At 45.1% G+C, this 16616-nt stretch overlaps 1 long non-coding RNA gene across 2 annotated transcripts; it reads left to right on the forward strand.

The window, feature by feature from the left end:
- Window positions 1-7311: 7311 nt before the first annotated feature.
- Window positions 7312-15837, forward strand: LOC131420217 (uncharacterized). Of its 2 annotated transcripts, none has more exons than XR_009223505.1 (3): window positions 7312-8150; window positions 9445-9597; window positions 14671-15837. It is a non-coding gene; the product is annotated as an uncharacterized LOC131420217 (long non-coding RNA). The 2 variants fall into 2 exon arrangements; XR_009223504.1 differs by having other exon boundaries at window positions 15069-15837.
- The last annotated feature ends 779 nt before the right edge of the window (window positions 15838-16616 follow it).

Raw genomic sequence — 16616 nt, forward strand, 5'->3', positions numbered from 1 at the left:
CCACCTCCAAATCTCATAATTCTAATTTACACTAAGAGCGTAGCTTCAGGAGAGTGTGGGCAGTGTAGTCTCCACATCTCCAGCCAGAAAGAGAAGGGAACAGAAATGGTGAATACCGGCTCACATTATCTACCACTCAGAGAAGCCATTCAATGGCCTGGTGAGGGAGGGATGGTCAGATCTCACTTTATCCTCCACCCCCCCAGGGATACTCTGATGTGTGTGCAGAAGCTAGCCTAGAGTTGGCGCACTTCATTTTTGATCCCTTGAAATCAGAGGTGTGTAATTTTAAAAAATGAAAGAGTAAGTTACTACATATAAACCCTGATTCTAAGCACTTTTATGTCTCTCACCAAATAATACTGGCTTTCTAATCAAAATACTGATAAGGGAAGAAAAAATGATTGGAGAAATTAGATATCAATTAAGTTTATTCCTTTGAGTCTGTGACATTCCTTCTTAGTGAATAAAATTGTGAACTTTAGAGTACACACCTTTTCTGATGGTGAAAGTTGAATGGAACTCACATGCTAACATATAATTTCTCTCCTTTCACTGCCACCCCAGAGTAACAGTATCTTTGTGGAAAGACTCCCACGTATGGAATACTTTCCAAACTACTTAATACAGATGAAATGTGATTTTTCATCTCTCTAGCAGCTTCATAGTTTATCTGAAAATGACTTCTTTGATCAATCAGTGAAGCTTCTTAATTATTCCTGCTATAGGAAACCTGCCCTAGAAGAATTGATATTAACTTTGGAACAAGGGATCTCTAATGTGCTCACAATAAAGAACAATTATGTTGAGAGAAGACAACATCGTGGTGGTATAGAATAAAAACAGAGCTTTGTTCTTGAGTTCCAGGAGGGCCACTTCCAAGAAAACTCTTTTCAACTTATTTTTGATGAGTGATATTGTGTTTCTGGTGATACTTTTAAAATAATGTTTTTTCTTAAAGCATAAAAAGGTTGCAAGTTAGGTTACATTAAAATGATAGTTTTTTAGCATTTCTGTGTATTTTAATCCCCACTCTTTTTTGCTTCCCAGATTTGAATTTCTGAATATTAACGATTGATTAGACCTAACTCAGTAGATTGCTTTATGAGTTAGAGCCTTATCAAGAGAAAATCTTGATATAATTATGAATCTTTAAGCCATATTTCTAAGCTTCCACCAAATGCATTCTTTAGTTAATATTAAAACAGTTTATCCCATGGCATCATCTCCAAATATGTTCTCCTCAGTAATATGGCTTAGCCACTGACTGCTTGACCATCTCTCTGTATCCATCTACTATAATGGAGAAAAATGGACAATCTCTTGAACAGTCGGTGATGCTCTCATTGAAGCATTTGCCCTGTTAGTCTAGCTCCAATGTCCCATTATTGGGTAGAATGAATGCTCTGGCATAGCAGTTATCCAAGTGGTGATTTTGTTTCCTTATAATCATTTGCAATTGTGTTTGAAATAAGCCATAATGCAATTTTCTCAATTTAATATGAGCCATTTTTAGCAGTGCAAAAGCTCTGATTGCAATTTTTTTCATGTTATCCCTTAGTATAAGACGGGCATCCGTGTTTAATCATATCTGCAGATTAGTTTAATTAACACAAATGTGTTACATTATCTTTAAATAAATGAATGTCAATATGTTTCCAGGCAAAAAAAGAAATACTGGGGGGCTGGCCCAGTGGCATAGTGGTTAAGTTCTTGCGTTCCACTTTGGAGGCCCAGGGTTCACAGGTTTGGGTCCCTGGTGTGGACTTATGTACTGCTTATCAAGCCATGCTGTGGCAGGTGTCCCACATATAAAGTAGAGGGAGATGGGCATGGATGTGAGCCCAGGGCCAATCTTCCTCACAAAAAAAAAAAAAAAGTTGCATCATCATGACACAGAAGTGACACCAGGACAGATAAACTCTCCTCCCAAGGTTTAGAATATGGATTTTTTCCTTTAAAAATGGGAATACATCTATCTTCAATTATAAAATACATGTTCATTAAAAAAAGTAAATTTTGAGAAAAGCAGAAAAGTATGAGGAATGCACAGTGGTTTATATTGCCGAAGACATTTTTCTATGAATATTTATTCAAACATAAGTGTAATTTTAAATAAGATCATATCACATACTATTTCATAACCTATTTTTTGCTTAACATAGCTAACAAATTACCACAAACTTAGGGGCTTAAAACAACACATATGTATCATCTCAGTTTTGGTTGCCAGGCTGCGATCCAGGTGTTGGCCAGGCTGCAGTCTCATCAGAGGCTTGACTGGGGTAGGTCTGCTTCCAAGCTCACTCAGGTTATTGGCAGGATTCATCTCCTTGCAGCTCTAGATGGAGGTTCCTGTTTTCTTGCTGAGTGTCAGCAGTGGGCTGCTCTCAGCTCCTGGAGGCCACCCTCAATTCTTTGCCACATGGTCCTCTCCATAGATCCTCTCACAACGTGGCAGCTTCTTCAAAGCCACCAAAGGAGAGATAATTATTTTTAATGGTAGCATAATATCCCACTGTATGGATATAACACAATTAAACTATCCTCTGTAAATATGAGGTTGTTTCAAATTGTTCTTTATTATAAACAATGCTACAATACACCTTTGTGACTTCTCCAGTTACTTCCTTAGGATAATGCCCAGAAGTGGAATCTCTGAGTCAAATGGTATGCACTTTTTAAATCTTTTTTTTTTTTTACATATTAAAAATAACCATCCAGAACACAAAGCCCATTATATACTTGCACTAAGAATGTGTGAGAGTGTTGGTTTGTGCACATACTTGTATTATCCATAAATGTAATCTTTGCCAATCTAATGGTGAAAATTTATATCTCATTGTTTTAATTTGTATTACTTTGGCAAGGTCAAACACTTTTGTATATTTATTGGACATTTTCTTTTGTGAATTTCATGACTTTTGCCCATTTTGCAGTTGTGAAAGAATTTTGTATGTTAAGTGCTCTTTGTTTGTGGACTGAAAATCTCTTTCCTAATTTATTTATGTTTGTTAATCTTTTGGGGAATTGTTGGCCATATAAAAGTTTTAAACTTTTTTCTGTTGGTCATTCTCTTAATGCTTTTTTGCCTTTGCTGTTATGCTTAAAAATGCCTTTCCCACCTCAGAAGTGCAAAAATGTTCATGCATTTTTGGTTCTAAAATTCTTATGGTTTCATCTTACATTCAAATTTTAATTGTTCTGGAATTATTGTGCTATGAGATTGATTGATTGGTTTAGTGACAACCATGACCATGACAAGTGTTTGTTTTTTCTTGAGTTGTTCTAGATGGACAACTCTAGAGCAGTTTTAAAAATGAGTCAGTTGTGGCTGTAGATTTGTGGGAAATAGAGAACACATCAGCTCTGTGGAATGTTTTCTTCACCATGTGCTTCTCTGAGTACTTTTATTTCCAATAGTATCCACTTTTCCCTGAAATTTTATGGAAGTATTACTTGTGCTGTAATAACATTATATAAGAGGACATACTTAGTGATGAAATTGACAACAGGGAATAAGTTAACATGAGTGACCAGGAGGACCTGGGACAAGGACCAAACTGCAAAAGCCCTTAATTAAGAGGACGGGTGGTCTTGCCACAGCACAATTACTTTGAAAAGCAATAATGTTGAGGCCAAGACGCTGAGGCTTCTGTTGAGAGAGTGGAGTTATTTGTCACTGCAAGTGGAAAACCAGATGGTCAGGGAGCAGTGGGGGCTGGGACTGAGCTCCGGCTGGTAGAGGGTAAAGCAAGTCTCTCAGGTCCACTCTTCTGCCCCAGGGAGATGCAGAGAAGACTAGTTCAAAAAGAAATCCTGGTGACTAGAAAGCCACAGGAGCCTTGATGTCTCTTAGGTGAATGAATGTGTGAGAGGAAGACGCGAAAGCAGGTAGTCAACTCAAATGCTGTGGCCGACTAGCCTGTGGTTCTGAGCACTTAGCACAGGGCCTGCTCAGTGTGGGTTCTCGGTAATGTTCCTCCTCTCCCTGTCCCCTTCCCTGACCCTTCCCCCTTCTCTTAGCACAGTGACCGCGTGTTGTTAGCCCCTTAGTGAATGTTCCTGGAATGATAGTTGGATGATTTGAAGAAATAAATGTAAAGGTGTTCCAGAGGGAGTTTAGTTTCACACCACCAATCACAGCTGCCCATTATGGGCTGCCAATTTCTATACTAAGTGGTTTCTCTGCAAACTTGATCATTTAATCTTCATGATAGCCCCATAAGGCATAAATGTTATCATTGTTCCCATTTTCCACGTGAAGAAACAGAAGCTCAGAGAGGAACCAAAGTTATCCGATTAAGCGGAAGAATCAAGGTTTAAATCCTCAACTGTCTGATTACAAAGCCCAGGTAGTTTTCCACTGTCCTTTCATGGCCTCTAAAAAGTTCACACATCACTGTGGCAAGACAGCTCTAAGCATGGAGAAGGCCTGTGCACACCCAAGGCATTTCATATGGGTGTCTATCTTCCCCAGTGGACAAGGCCCACACCCACGGATTGTCCAAGACCACAGGAGCCAGAGAGCTCATTAACCATCCAAATTCCTTCAGCTCAGCTCCCCAGAGAAGGCAGACAACAGATGGCCCACGTGCTGCTCACTTCTTCAGCTGCATGGCTATTTCTAGGGACGGCTTTAACTGGACAGGCTGGCTGGGAAGTTCCAGTGGCTCTGGGAGCTGGCACATTCAGATTGAGCTAGAGCCTTGACACCTGCTTATTAACTCTGCTCGAAAGGCAGCCACCAGGCCAAAACAGTGGGAAACAGCATGTACTAGAAAGAGTGGTGGATGGGGGATAGGAAATCTGGGTTCCAGCTTCCTGTTTGCTAGTATTATTGTTATTTGTTCATTCATTCAGCAAATACTTTTTGCAATATGTGTTATGTGCAGAGTTTGTGCTCTGGTCTGTGTATTTAGTGGAAAGGGTTGAGGGAGACCATCCTATAGTGATTTCTTCTGCTGAAGGGGAAACAGGGTTCATATGTGTAACCATCATTCCTCAGCAAGTTACCTCACAGTCTGGGCACACTTTCTCAGAAAATAAGCCACACTAAAGGAGGAGAAAGTAGGGCTCCTGCAGAGGTGGGTGCTGGCTGGCTTTCAGCGTTTCTTTCAGACAAGAGTCTTGCCCCCCGGTGTTCTGTATTAAGAGAGTTATGATTAGATGTTATCGTAACTCACAATTTCTGCCCTAAGGAATGTTCTAGGGCTGGGAGGAGTAGACAGGCTGTCTTGCCTGCCGAAATACTTGCCTGGTTGTGTCCCCAGTGCCTCGCTCCAGTCTATAGACGATCCTTCTGAGTTAGACCCGACTCTACCAGGTGGGCCGTGCCAACCTGGGGTCCCGGACTGTCCAGTCGCTTGAAGGAGGCCCAGCTTCAGCCGAGGGCTAGACCAGTCCAGATACATCCACATGCAGCTTAGCGTTGTCTCGAGGAGGAAGAAACGGCCGTTTCAAACCCTGTAGCTCCTCTCCGTTTCAAACCCTGTAGCTCCTCTCCGTTTCTTGGTGCTCTACACTTCCGTCTCATTTGATTAAAAGTCACACTCACCTGCGCTGTGGCAGGTCAGAAGAGACAACCTCTCCTAATTTTAAGGAGCTTTGATGCTAGTGGTCCCACACACCTGGACATACTTCAACTAGACCCTGCCAGGTAGCGCCTTATACCTTAAAACCAATTTCATATCCATCTTTCATTAGCCCTTACAGTAAAAACCCTGTGGGGCATTTATTATCCTCATCCTACAGATGAAGGAACCGGGGCTCAGTCACGTTGCATGATGTGCCCAATTGCAAAGATGGTGAAGCTAGTATCAAACCTGTGTCTCTGATTCCCAGACCCTGGTGTGTAGGCAGGGTCCTACTTGTCTTCAAGATTTCCCACCCCCGCACCTCCATGTACACATCCTATACAATCCTCGGGAGGACTCTGCCGGGTTTTACTTCCCTAATTAGCTTATGTTACCTGGCACAGCTGATGTTAAGAAAAAGAGAGAGGATCTTGGTGGGCCTCACCTGGTCACCGAGACCTTTAAAAGCAGAGAATTTTCTGTAGCAGGTAGCAGCAGCAGCGGTCAGAGATTTGAAGTGTGAGAAAGATTTGACGCACTGTTTTTGTCCTGAAGGTGGAGGCAGTCACATGGAAAGGACCTGAGAGTGGCTTCTGGGAGCCGAGAGCCAGCAGCCAGCAGGGAGGCGGGGCCTTGGGTCCTGTACCTGAAAGCCACTGAGTCCTGCCAACAAGATGAGCTGGGGAGGGGTCCCTCCCAAGAGCCTCCAGATGGAGACTCAGCCCGATGGACACTTTCCTTCCAGCCCTGTGAGACCATGAGCGGGAGCCAGCCGTGCCTGGCTAGGCCTCTGACCCGCAGAACTGTGAGCTAATAAATGGGTGTTATCTTAAGCCACTCAGTTTGTGGTAATTTGTTTTGCAGCAACAGAAAACTAATATATCTTGCTTTTCTTGCTAAATCTTGGGACTTGGAGCAAATTTTAACTTCTCTGGTCTTTTTTTTGTGTGTGTGTGTGAGGAAGATCGGCCCTGAGCTAACATCTGCCAATCCTCCTCTTTTTTTGCTGAGGAAGACTGGCCCTGGGCTAACATCCATGCCCATCTTCCTCCACTTTATATGGGATGCCGCCACAGCATGGCTTGACAAGCAGTGCGTCAGTGCACACCCCGGATCAGAACCGGCGAACCCCAGGCCGCCGCAGCAGAGCGCGTGCTGTTAACCGCTTGCGTCACCAGGACGGCCCCTTAACTTTTCTGCTCTTAATTTTTGTTTGAAAGAGAGTTAGATGTGATCTTTAAGGTCCTTCCAGATGATTCTACGATTCTTAAAATGGTACTTTTCCAAGTACCGAAAGGAAACAATGCACGGGAAAGCACCTGAATCTTGAGAAAATATACAAATTGAAAATAGTATACAATTAATAATGTTTCTAGGCATCTGATGGCCTCTTGGGATCTTCTAGGACAGTTTCCCATGAAAAGGAATCTATATTTTAGGGCCACAGCTGTGGACGTGGAGGGACGAGAAAGCACATCTGACTCCTGAGGCCCCTCTCCTCTGCGGCAGACATCCAGGGCACAAGGAGGGATGGGTGCCCTCCAGTGACCTGGAGCACCGAGCCAGGGGCCGCAGGTGCTGTAGGAACAAGGCTCGGCTCCTGCCCGACAGTCTGAGGGTGGTGTCCACATGAACAAGCCGTGACGACAAAGTGATCTGAATTTCCAGAGGGGGAGGGAGGCTTCATCAGATGCATCTGTGAGCTCAGGCTGGGGTTTGAAGGTGAGGGGTTTCGCAGGCCAGCGGGGCTGGAGTATCACAAATAGAGGCTACAGCCCATGTGGAAGTGAGGATCGCGCTTGCTGATCCTAAAGCCCAGGTGGGCATTCCGTCGTGGGGAAGGTAGAGGGGGTTAGGACACTCCTGTGCTCAACCTGTTAAGCATTCCGGGTCTGATATCACCTCTAATTTTAAATCCACATAGGCAATACTTATTCATCCTTTAATCTTGTGCACATCCCCTACGAAGGATAGTTCTGTTGAGTTTTACTTTCCATAGTTAGAATTATCAAATCAATAGCACATATTGAATCTGCCCTTTTCAATGACCTCACCACCTCCCCCTGCTCCCACCCGACACAAGATCCCATTAGGCTTTCCTGAGGATTAAGAATCATTTGTCCAAAATATAAACTTACTGGTGGGTTATAAAATGACTGTGCTGAAAACAGAATCACTGACCTGTAGACGCCTCGAGGACAGGAGTCCTAACTTTCACATCTTAACATCCCCTAAAGCGTTCAGCACAGTTTCTTGCACACACCAGATGCTCAGCGCTGAGTTAAATTTAACTTGAGATAAATTGAATTCGCACACAAATAAACAAGGAGCAGAGATAGTATTGAAACCTCCCTGATGGATTGTGCTCAGGCTTTCTGCACACACGAAACCAGAGAAGCCTCAAAGCCCAGAGCCAAGGGGGAGAGCACTTCCCCAGGAGAAGACACATCGCCAGCCCTTGTTCCTGAAGAAAGTCGTTCAGCCACCAGAAGACAGCTCGGAGGAAGGCCCCTCTACGCGAGCTGTTCTCGTCAGCACGCAGACTCCGTTGTTACTACCCTGGATGACTGCTTTGTGAGTTGGTGGTGAAATTCCACAATGGTTATGGATAATAGTGTGACAGTAACTGAAGATTTATTAAAGTAGTTTCTAGGCACAGCTAATCTCCTCCCACCATTGTACAGAGCTAAAAGACCAGACAAGATGGAAATTTGGTTGGTTAATCTTTTGTTTCTTTTGGTGGGAAGATTTTTTCCCCTGAAATCTTTTAAGTTGCAGTCTGGAGGGAACCTTAGAGCTTATCTATTTCTCTACTATTTAGTCTACATTAACTTACTCACTGAACAAATGTTAACTCTTGAGTGCCTACTATGACTCAGACACTGGGCTGGCTTCTAGGTTTGAGCTACAAACAAGATCAATGTGGTTCCTTGATTTCAAGAGCTTAAGTATTATGATAGCCAAGGGCAGGATGCTCCGGGAGTCTGTTCTCAGGGGACTAACCTAGTCCAGGGAGGTGAGATTCTCTAGGGAAATAATATTTTAGGTGATAACTAAAGGTGAATGTGAGTTATCAAGGAGAAGGAGAGAGAGAAGGGTGGGAGGGATTCCAGGCCAAAGGAATAAACACATTCATGTAAGCTAGTCTTTATTAAGTAGAAAAATCAAGGCTGAATTTCTAAAAGAAAAGGGATGCTGTAGGTGGAAAACTGAGATTTCAGACTTCAACCAAGCTCATTGCGTTTACTGAGAATTGTGCCACCTTGTGGCAGCTAATTATCAATGCATACACTGTGTGTCAACAGGTTTTCTTAGAATCCTAGTATTTTTTTTAAGCTGAAAGGTCCCTGCTTTAGAAAACAATTATTCTATTGGTTCCCAACTTTATCGAGAAGGATACATATGATTATCTGCCTCCCCTTATGAGTCATGTCTCAAAAGGTGTCTGTCAAACAAGAATACACTTCTTTCTCCTTTTCCTCCCCCGTTAACTGGATAACCTGGTTACATTATTAAGTTGATATAATTCCATTTAAAAGCAAAGAAACTCGGTTTTGGTGTTATTTAGCCTGAAAACCCCAGCTCTGCCTTAGGAAAGCCATCTCACTTCTCCATGGACTGTTTCCTCCTCTGGAAATGGGAGTGATGAAGTCGATATGACAGCACCTCTTTCATCAAGTGGCCGCGAGGAGACACGAGCCCAGCACGTAGTCAGTACATGTGTATTCCTTTTGTAGACTTTTCGTGGGCAAAAGTTCCATTTTATTAGTTTGCTGATCCCCGTTCACATCACCAATGGCTCCTGGGACTCCAGTGATCCCATTCTTGGTGTGTAACCCCAATCAAGTTCAACCTTCTTGTTTTACAGATGATGAAACCAAGACCCAAGAGAAAGGAAGTGACCCCATTTCTGCCCTTGATCTTGAATTGGATGTCAGTTTATTTGCAGTTGTTATAAAGAAGCAGTTAGTGAAAATAAGGCCTGGTGCCTCCCAGAAATGGAAAGAAGGCAGCATGGCAGGTGAGGAGGGGCGGGGGGAAGAGGGCATGTGCTGGGGCTGAAAAGCAGGTGGGCAGCATCAGGCAGGGCCTTCTGGGCCATTTTAAGTATCTTGGTCTCTAGTGTAGGGGCTTGGAAAACCAATAAAGGATGTCAATTTTTGGTTGAGATTTGGAAATATCTCGACAACTGCATTTTTTATTTTTCATCTATATGTCTGGAATAGTCAAATCACCGATTTAAAGTTATAAAGTATTATCGTGTAAGCTGATGACAAGAAATGAATCTGTTTCTAATGCAGACAAGAACCAAAAGCAATGGGCTTAACCAGACAAGCCAGGTGTAGGTTGATGTGGACGGAAACCCCTGACTGTGAGTGTTGTGACACCAGCCAGGCCACTGAGGATTCCCCATCCCGAAACACATGCCTTGGCCCCAGTATTCTGTGGACAGATCACTATGCATCTAAGAATTCTCAAATTGAACCATACAGGATAAAGATTTACTCTGTCTAAAGAACCTTTAAAATGTGTTTTTAATATTGGGGTTCTCAGTTTGGTTTTTTTTTTAAAAGAGGAATGAGGGTGGGGAGTTTGAGGAGCACTGGACCCAGACTATCTTCCATACCAGGTAAGTCAGTGACCCCAGCAACGCACGAGGAGTGTCTTTCGTTTATCTCCATCCCACTCTTCCTCCAGTGTTCCAGAACCTATGCTTAACAGTCTATTAGACACTTCTACCTGCTTATCCCACAGGGACCTCCAACTCAGCATCCTGAAGCTGGATCCTCTCTCTTTCCCCCAAACTGCTCCTCCTTCTGGCTGAGTGAGTGGAGCCGCCTTTCATCCACCGGCTCAGAGCAGAGAGCAGGAGGCATCCGCCAGCCTTCCTTTACCTCCCTGCTCACGGCTGTTGTCGTGTGGACTCCACCTCCTCAGGACCACTTGGTCAATATGCTCTCTCCACGGGAGGTGGGACTGCCCTCACTGGGATCCTCGACGTTCCTGGCCGGGGCTGCTGTACCTGCCTCCTGAGTGACCACTCAGCCTAGTCTGACGGCTTCCAGTCCCGCCTCAGTTCTGCCCTCCCAGGGAGCTTTCTACACCACACATCCGGTCATTCCACCACTCTTCAAAGACCCGTGTGTTTCCCTCATCCTTCAAACGTCCAGACTCCTTAGGGTGATATGCACCATGCTCCCAACCTTCCCTGCCTACACATTGTCAGCATCACTCTCCTCCCAACCATTCCCTCATCCTTAAATCCGGCTGAGCAAATTTGGGGCTGTTTTTCAGATACGCCCAGTCCTCCCTCCCCTGTGCCATGCTGCCTCTTGGCCTGGATGTGTCCCCTCCTGTCCTCCTTCGTGATTCAGCTCAGTTATTTCTTCCTACACTTCTCCCTATGCTCCAGCCTGAGGCAGGTGCCCATCCTAGGAAAAGGAATGTGTGATTGCAGTACGTTGCTGTTTACCGTGTTTTTACATACATACTCATTTAATTCTTTTCAAAGGCTAGATCAGGTAGATTTGTACCCATTTTATAGACAAGGCTCAGGGAGTTCACTTGTCCAAGGTCACACAGCTAATAAGTGACAGAACTGGGACCATAACCAGGTCTTCTGGTGCAGGGCTCTTTCCCCTGTACCCTGCGAAACAGAATCAGAGACAGCGGAGAATGTGACAGACTGCTGCCAGCAAAGTCCGTAAGAACAGTCTTCCTTCCTGCCTGCCCCCTGCCCTGGGTCACTCTGATCTGGCCTAGCAGGACAGATGCTGATGAAGCCCAGCATTTCTGGCTGGGGAATGCATTTTAAGCTCTGAAAAATCATTTCTCCTGACATTTCTGGAAGAAATGAAAGCCAATTAACCAGTGCCTTTGTTGATTAATTCATTACCTAATTAATGTTAATAGTCAGATGAAAGAGGTTGGTAAGGGCAGTGTGAGGAGAGCCTTTTCCCCCATGTCCCAGGTCCTGTGGCTGGGAGCTTGGGTCAAAGTGTGTGTTCAGAACAGAACATGGGGAGAGAATTTTTCTCTGAAAACAGATCTTAGAGTTCTGACTGAGTGGGCCACGCAGAAGCCTATGGGGCAATGGAGACCAGGACGGACTCATCGCCGCCCAAGGTCTCTGTGATCACCTTAACTCGGGGACACTAAGCAGACGGTTCAGCCTAGGACTCGAGTAGAAGAGCTGGTGGATCTCTGCCTCCCTCTGCTTTGCTGCCACGTTTATGCGAGAAGAAAGGAGGGTTTAAGGTCTTCTTTGCTAGTGGGTGTCCTTCTGTGACTTTTGCTGTGTCTTCTTACATTTATTGTATTTAGTTAACAAACAATTATACATTGCTTGATAATATATGAGGTGCTGCCCTAAGCATCTTACAAACAAAAACTATTCCATTGATCCTCTGACCTCCTCAAGGATGGGGCATGCGTCTCACTCATGCTCCTTGTTCCATGCAGACTCCAGGAAACATGCATCTGCTTCAGCTGTCAACGTGATTAGAGAACTTGAGAAGAGATCTACGGGTCTACCCACACTCTACTCTATTTTTCTTTCTTCCTTCCTGATGTTCTAAAGTTCCTACTAGCATTTCAGTCTCAAGAACCTCTTTTAGGGTATGTCTGCTGATGACCAATTTTAGTTTTCCTTCCTCTAAGAGTGTCTTGATTTTCCCTTTATTCCTAAGGGATATTTTCACTGGATGTAGAATTCTGGGTTCAAAGTTCTTTTCTTTCACTACATGAAGTGTGCTGTGTCACTTCCATCTGGCCACCATGGTTTCTGATGAGAAATCTGGTCATTTGAATTGTTTCCTCTACAGATAAGGTGTCATTTCTCTCGCTGCTTCTGAGATTTCTTCTTTAGTTTTCAGGACTTTGACTGTGATGTGTCTTGGTATGGGTGTCACTGGGTTCAGCCCGCGTGAAGTTCACTCAACTTCTTGAATCTGTAGGTTTATGTGTCTTGCTAAGTTTGGGAAATATTCAGTCATTATTTCTTTGAAAACGTTTCAGCCCCACCTTCTTTCTCCTCTCCTTTTGAGACTCCGATGACACATGTGAGGTTTCTGTTATAGCTCCACAGCCCCCAGGAGCTCTGTTTGTTTCTTTCAGTCTGTTTTCCCTCTGTTGCTCAGATTGGCTCATTTCCCTCCTGCCTTCAACCTCATTGACTCTTCGCTGTCCTCTCCTCCCATTTTACATGGTGCCCATCCGTTGAGTTTTTTGTTTGTGTTTTTCAGTTCTTAAATTTTCATCTGACTCTTCTTTACATCTGCTGTTTCTTCGCTGAGACTTTCTATTTTTTCGTTTGTTTCAAGCGTGTTCATATTTGCTCATCAAAGCATTTTTATGATGGCTGTTTTAAAATCCTTACCAGATAATTTCAGCATCTCTGTCCTCTCAGTGTTGGCTTCTATTGTCTTTTCTCAATCAAGTTGAGATTTTCCTGGTTCTTGCTTTAACTAGTGATTTTCTGTTACATTCTGAACATGTTGAGTATTATGTTACGAGACCCTGTTCTGATTTAAATCCTTTGTTCCAGCAGGCTCCTCTGTCACTGCACTGATGAGGGAAGGAAGGCACCACCTTGGTACTGCCAAGTGGGGGTGAAAGTCTAGGTTCCCCACTTGGCTCCACTGAGCCCCCAGGGAGGGGGTCCTCATTACTTCAGTGCAGGTGTGGAGTCTATGCTCCCATTTGGCCCGCACTGACGTGGTATGGGAGTGGCTCATTACCACTGGATGGGGGTAAAAGCCCCAGCTCCCTATTCTGCTTCTCTGACACCATCCCAGTGGGTGGGAGGGGCTGCCTTGTTACAGCCAGGTGGGTGAGGGTGGGAGTCGGGGCTCCCCTCTACCTCTTTGTAGGTGGGGATAGAGCTTCAGTCTTTTCTATGATGTTTGAGTGGAGTCTTTTTATTTGTATCTTCTAGTTCTAAGATTTCTATTTCGTTCTTCTTTATAGTCTAAAAGTTTCCTTTCTTGCTAGGCTGTCCTTTTCCAGGTCCTTTGGCTGGAGAGAACAGGCTTTTGTCGGGCTTTGTTGTCTGTGCCCATTGGCATTTGTGAATTTCCAGCTTCTTCACTCCAAGTCTTGGATGTGGGAGGCGAAAAGAAGACCCAGGAAACTCACCATCATGTTGTTCCTCAGGTCTCAAGGTACCTAGTCGATCCTCCTTCTCCACCTTTCAGATTATTCTCATGTTTGTTTTATACGTAATGTCCAGGATTTTTAGCTGTGCTTAGTGGGAGGCATAGGGAGAAGTGAGTCTACTCCGTCTTGTCCAGAACCAGAAGTCCTTTCTGTAGACTTTTGAAGAAGATCTTAGAAGATATATTCCTGTCATCTTAAACAGGTCTTAATGGAGAGGACAGTTGCAGTAGCAGTTCTGAGGTGACTAGACACTAGTTCTTCATATGTCTGATCCTATGTAACCCTCACAGCAGCCCTCTGAGGTAGGGACTGTTATACTCATTTAACAGAAGAGAAAACTGAGTTTAAGGTTAAGGAGGAGGGTGAAACCTGAGTGTCCCTTGTTTTACATAAGAAAGCCAAAAGATGAACTGCCTTACTTCCATCTTTTCCTCTCTCAGAAGTGCTTTGAGCAAAATAAGCCATCACACACAATTTTCCACAGCCTGCTTCCTGGTTTACCTGCATCTCTAACTCTTACCTTCACTCCCGGAGAAAGAAGTGCTGGTCTTTCTCTCCAAAAGCTACCTCCACCTGCTCCAAATCTCACTCCCCCTCCTCAGGACCCCACTTTCTAACTTCTTACCTCTCTCCTGCGTTGTCAGTCTCTTCCTCTGGCTTCTTCTCCTTACACTACAAAAATGTGCAGGGCTCTGCCCTCTTAGAATCATTGTCCTCTGACCCTGCCTTCCTGTAAGCCTCAGTGCTGTCCCCTCCTGCCTCTCTCTGTCAAATCCCTCAGCAAATGCAGTTGGGGCCTCCACCTTCTCGTCTCCTACATCTCAGCAGCAGCTCTGTCACACTGGCTTGTGGTGGGCAGCCACGCCAAAGGCTTTCCATGAGGACTCGCACCCTGTGTTCAGTCCTCTTGCTAATGGGCTTCACTTCCTCTGTCTAGGGACCTGCTGTATCACTCATGCGGAGAGTTTATAGAAGTACCAATATTGCGCCCTCTCCTCTTGACAATTCTGATTTAGAGGTCTGCGGAGGAAGTCCAAGTCTGCTCTCATTTCCCCGGGTGATTCCGATGCACAGAAGGCTTGGACACGGTTGTTGCGTCCTATCTCCCTACCCCCCTCGCCACCTCCCACAGTCCCTTCCCCAGCCTTGAGGAGCTGGGCATCACAGCTCCGCCTCCTTCTGCGCTCATACTAGGCTGGAGGGGAGGACGGACTGGTGCAGTTCCCAGCAACCCATTACTCACCACGGCTGATTCAACTAATAAAACAGTAGAGTAAATACGCACAACACTTGCTGTGCACCAGGCACGAGGCTAACTCTTTACCTGTGTTTCAGCTGATGTGGTCTGAGGAGAAGACCCTTCCCTTGCCTGGAGGCTGTGTAATAACCTTACCTGCAGAGTGATGCTTATCTCCTCAAGACCCACCCCACCACCCTCATTGCTTCCAGACCCACAACTAGAGGCCGACCCCAGTGGGATAAGCGCTAAATCTGACCCAGATGGACATAGCAGATACGTGAAGAGAACAGAAGAAGTTTGCTAATTTATATCAGCAGGGACCAGGAACATCTGTGTGGGGAAAGATTCTAAAGATGTTAGTCCAAGGAGGATGTAATATAATGTTGAATTGAGAAAATCGTATCGATGTGGCATGCCGGGACCTGAGATCCTGGATTAAACGCTCAGCTCCAGCAATAGTCTGTTTGCCTGAATGACTAAAGCCTGGGCCCAACAACAAACTACATTCACTAACACTGAGATGCCAACACCACCCTGGTGCAATGCAGGAGCGTCAGGAGGAGGGAGTAGAGCGCGTTTTGTGTGGTCCACCTGCCGGCAGCCGCTGGGTCTGGCCTGGGACTTTCTCCCCTGTTCGCAACGTGGACAGATTTCTCTCCTCACTTGATCTGCAGTGAACGTGCTGAACTCTCTCCTCTGATGTTTCTCCCTCCTGTTCTCTCTGCTGTTTGGGTTGTAAGTGTTTATAAACGTCGACACCTCTATTTTGGTTGAAATTCTGGGAGATAAGGAAATTGAACATGTACGTTTTCAATCTGCCATCTTGACCAGATCAGTATTTTTTTATAAATGGGACATACACATTTCCTGTTTCAATGTGCTGATTCATTGATACCATTGGTCTGGGAAACGCTTTTCCTAAAACTTGTATATAATTACTATACACACACACACACACGCATGCACACAAATGCACACACACAGAGCACTCTGTGCTCTCGGCTGATGAGAGCTGGGGAGGGAGGCTGCCCATCCACCCTGGGGCCTTCGGCTCAGTGCGCTGCACTATAAATGCTCTTGGCTAACGAGTATTCTCAGTGCCATCTGGAGTTACATGTGTTCTGGAAAACACACTGCTTACTCTGCTTTGGCCTTTTCTCTGCCACTTACTTCACATTCTAGGGAACCATTTTAACCCATCGTTTGGGTAGAAGGTGTTGGAGTGATCATTCTGGACTTGCTGCAAAGAGACAAAGGAAGGCTGTTACGCTGGATGTCAGGAAGCCAGTCTCCAGGCAGCTCAAGGAAATGGTGGAGGAAGCCGAGGGTGAAGTTCAGGGAGCACAGGGGACAGTGGAAGCCTTCTGCAGTTGTGATGGGCATCATGAGCTGCACTGTGAGCCTGGGAGAGATGGCCAAGGGCACGGGACGGGGGTCAGGTAGAAGCCAGAATTCAGGTTGTAAAGACCTGGTGAACAGTCACTCCTGACTTCTGGGCACCTCCTATGTCATGGCCTGACAGATATGTGGGGTCCTTGGGGGCCAGGAGTGGTGGGCAGGGGACATGCAGGCACAAGCCACCCCCTACAGGACCACCAGAGCGCTCAGGCCTCCCAGTGCTTTTGGAAAGAAACCAAGCTTCC

The sequence above is a fragment of the Diceros bicornis genome, chromosome 22, assembly GCF_020826845.1.
Source record: "Diceros bicornis minor isolate mBicDic1 chromosome 22, mDicBic1.mat.cur, whole genome shotgun sequence".
NCBI lineage: Eukaryota > Metazoa > Chordata > Mammalia > Perissodactyla > Rhinocerotidae > Diceros > Diceros bicornis.